The sequence below is a fragment of the Phoxinus phoxinus genome, assembly GCF_949152265.1.
Source record: "Phoxinus phoxinus genome assembly, chromosome: 9".
Classification (NCBI taxonomy): Eukaryota; Metazoa; Chordata; class Actinopteri; order Cypriniformes; family Leuciscidae; genus Phoxinus; species Phoxinus phoxinus.
The window spans coordinates 22,292,142-22,296,371 of NC_136884.1; positions in this window are offsets into that span (position 1 = coordinate 22,292,142).

Genomic DNA, 4,230 nt, shown 5'->3' on the forward strand with positions numbered 1-4,230 from the left:
AGCATCTCCCAGTAGTAAGCCCCCTCATTCATTCCAAGAACATATACTTGTTGTTGAACTACTTACTCTGCTGTGCAGATTGAAGGATCCTCCTGGCCCACGCCGTATGTGATGTCGCTGTGAAAAGAGTTGGACATAAGAAATATTCCTTGCATCGTCTTGACTAAAGCGGCTACAAGTTCTACTTACCAGGATACTCCCCCACTCAGTGGACGGGTGGCCGACTCCTCTTTCCCTGACCGGCCACGCACAGGCACGAGCTGCCGAAGGGAACTCCACGCCCTCCCGGCGTTCGCGGTCCAATCCCGTTCTGGTTGGGAGACACAGAATCAGCATTGAGACTTTTAATTGATTTTAACAAAATAAACCTTGTAAACTTCTCTCGTCTGTCTGGTTTTCCTGGTACGCTCCTCGAGGTGGTCCTGGGTTTCAGGGGTGGGTGCAGTCTGGCTTGACCCCCCCGACCTGTGACATTGTCATTGTCATATGTCATAATAACTATGCCATCATCAATGTTATACTTACAATGGTATCCTAAAGTACTCGGGAAAAGTTTGAAATAGTGTAAAATGTTGTCAAGTAAGGCCTTGTCCACATATGATATTATTATCAGGACCCAATGGGGGTTGTTCCTTCCATCTGTGCTCTATGTGAATGATATTGATTTTTAAATTGATAATGAAAGAATTAACAAAAGTTTGTGTGACATCTAATGTGCTTTGGATTTTTCACATTATTAAGGGTTTTTCTTTCTGCTCTCAAATAGCATTCAGTATTGTGTCATTTAATATTTAAAATACATTCCTTTAATGTCAAATTTGATTTGTGAATATGTCACAGGCCGAGGATGCTCCCCTGTTTAACTGAAGGTACCACACCGAGGAGCCAACCGCAGGACAAACTAGGCTGGACGACAAGAATAAAGTTCACAGGTTTCTTTTTATTGAATTAAAAATAGATCCTTTAAAATCAACACGTAGCCCACTTCTTCGGTAGAGGCCCTATCCGTGGACAGTGGGCGATCACATAGCCTTTGACCCCAGGGAGGACTCAGATGCAGGAGGTAAGCAAGTACACAATTCTTCTTCGGGGGAAGACTCAGGCAGCGAACGGTGAATGATCACTCGGGGGCTTTATGCAGACGATAAAAGGTGGTGGCTGCACAACAGCTCCTCGTCCGTAAGGATGCAGGCAGTAGACGGTGAAGAGTCGCACAGGAGCTTTCAACAATGAGAGGCAAGTAGTGACACAGCAGTTCCTCTTCAATGGGAATTTAAGCAGTAAACGGTGAGAAATCTTACGGGGCTTTGTACAGACGACGAAAGGTGGTGGCTGCACGGCAGCTCCTCGTCCGTAAGGATGCAGATAGTAAACAGCAAAGGGTCAAACAGAAGCTTTCAACAGTGAGAGGCAAGTAGTGGCCCAGCAGTTCCTCTTCGAATGAGACTCAGACAGTAAGCAGGGAATAATCACACAGCAGTCCTTCTTCGAATGAGAACTCAGACAGTGTACAGCGAATAAATCACACAAGGGCTTACTTCAGATGATGAGGGTTGAGTAGTGGCACAGCAGTTCCTCTTCGGATGAGAACTCAGACAGTCAGCAGAGAATAATCACACAGCAGCTCCTCTTCAATGATAACTCAGGCGGTGTACAGTGAATAATCACACAGCAGCTCCTCTTCAATGATAACTCAGGCGGTGTACAGTGAATAATCACAACATCTCCTCTTCAATGAGAACTCAGACAGTGTACAGTGAACTCACACAAGGGCTTATTTCAGATGATGAGGGTCGAGTAGTGGCACAGCAGTTCCTCTTCGGCGGGAGGGCTCAGTCTTCAGATGATGGGGGTCACTCATCCGCACAAACACACTTTAAGTTCGGGTTATAACAAAAGCTCAGCACCCCGGAGTCAGAGAGTCCATCTACTGAGACTACGAGTGACAGCAACACCAATCCAACACTCGTGCATTTTTCCACAGCACTTGAATATCCCACACGTGTTCCCTCCAACAACAGACACTGTAAATCACACGACTCACGGTGAAACAAGGCGTACACCTGAAGTCCCAGCTGAGAATCTCTTCCTCGATGGACTAGTCGGAGGGGGCTGTGTAAGAAGTAGATCACCACGAACGATCACAAAGCCGGTATCAACAGCGAGCCCGAGTCGCCATCCAGAAAGCACTCGAAGTTCCTCGCTTCCACCTCTAGCCGAAACGTAGTTTTACGTCGGCCTCCCTCGCACCCCTTCTCTTGCCGCCGAAATAGCTTTTCTAATCCTCTCTTTCCAATGCGTGTCCCAATCGCCGTTTTATATCCTCTCCTCTCGCACCTGCCGCAAATTTCTCATCAAGCCTCTGTAGCCTCTGTTATTTTCCGTCGAAAACCGGATCCGTCCTAGTGTCACATCAGACACACTCCCCAGGGGAACCACGTCTTCAAAAAAAGGTTCCGCTCAGCCGCCTGTCACCCCGTGACAAATAAGTTTAAAGGGGTGGTGAAATGCTGTTTCATGCATACTGAGTTTTTAACACTGTTAAAGAGTTAGATTGCCATGCTAAACATGGACAAAGTTTAAAAAATTAAGTTGTACGTTTGATGGAGTATTTCTGTGGCAAAAATACTCCTTCCGGATTGTTACAAGTTTCGGAAAGATTTTTCGAGTATGTGCGCGTGTAACGTCATATGCGTCGGAATTTCCTTATACGGGTATGATTATACTTCTACCGGAAGGGCGCGCGCACACGTAGACCAGCGCGAGAGAGACCGAAAGCAGTACTCGCGGCTTTAGAGAAGTCATCTCACCAAAGAAGTGTGTTTTAGGCAAGACAACCCTGCACAGATTCCCACAGAACCCAGCGTTAAGGGGCCAGTGGATGGAGTGTGTGTCTCCAGCGCATCAACGGAGTTGTGCAAGTGTTGTTGTTTGTTCCCTGCATTTCGACGATGATTGTTTTATAAACGGCTCAGTTCGACGCCGGATTTGCAGATCGTCTAATGCTTAATGATGGAGCAGTCCCAACGATAGAGGTTCACGGCAGGCGGTGAGTAAAACTGCTTCAAATGTCTGTGTGATGTTCTATCGGCGGCTCGGCGCGTTTTAGCTCGGTCCACACGGCACCTTTAGCTCCGCCGACACGGCACGCCTCCAGCCGCTCGGGTTTTTCCGGAAAGACTCAGTACAGCCCATCTTTCTTTTATAAATATAATAAAACTAAAGACTTTTTTGAGATATGATGGGTGCAATACTACTCTATAGGTACTCAGGATTAACATGAGATTGACTGAAACGGACTATTTCACATCCCCTTTAAGCACACTATTTGGGACACTGTTTATATATTGTGTGTGTGTGAGAGAGAGAGTGAGTGAGTGAGTGAGTGAGTGAGTGAGTGAGTGAGTGAGTGAGTGAGTGAGTGAAATATTTTATTTTAGTCTTATTTGAGTCACTTACCAATCATTCACCTTTGTTCTCTCCCAGTGTTTCTACCAGAGCATGCTATCCAGAGATACAAAAAGGTCCTGCAGTACATTGATAAGGGAGTCACCAAAACCCTGGCTTACCACAAGTGTGGGGTTGACCGAAAAACCATTGTTGACACTGCAGCAATAGCGGAGCTGGAGCCGTGTGACACGGACGCCTACAAGACCTTGCGTGAAAATTTTCATAGAGGGCAAAAACTGTCACAATTTGCCGACCAGTGCAGGGAAATTTGCAAGAAAGAGCCACTTCAAGCTGTGATTGAAGAAAAAAAAGAAAAATGGCCAGCTAATTGACCTCTGTCACAGACTAAAATAACTTTGTTTAACCGTGTTGGCAAGGTTGAAGTTCAGGCCTTGAGAGTTGACATTTTATAGTTTTTATAGTCAGTTTTTTTGTAATTTGGTCTAACAGGTTTGGAATTAAAACAATGTTTTCTTTATGTTTACCTGCTGTTTTATGTTTTTTTTAAATTATTTTTTTAAACATGTTTTCATGTACACTTTCATTACACTTTTAGCAATAAATTTCAATGTTCTAATTGTCATCTTGTATTGTGTAATTACAGTTCAGTAGCACATAATCATCTGGTGATATCAGATGATTATTATATTGTTCGTTAATGGGTTTCCTATATTTTAACTTTAGAATACTGTTCCAAGTTCTACTTCATAAGTTACTTCATAGTTATTTTTCTTGAACCTTAATTAGTAAATACTTATTAGTAGTTATTTGGGAGGCATG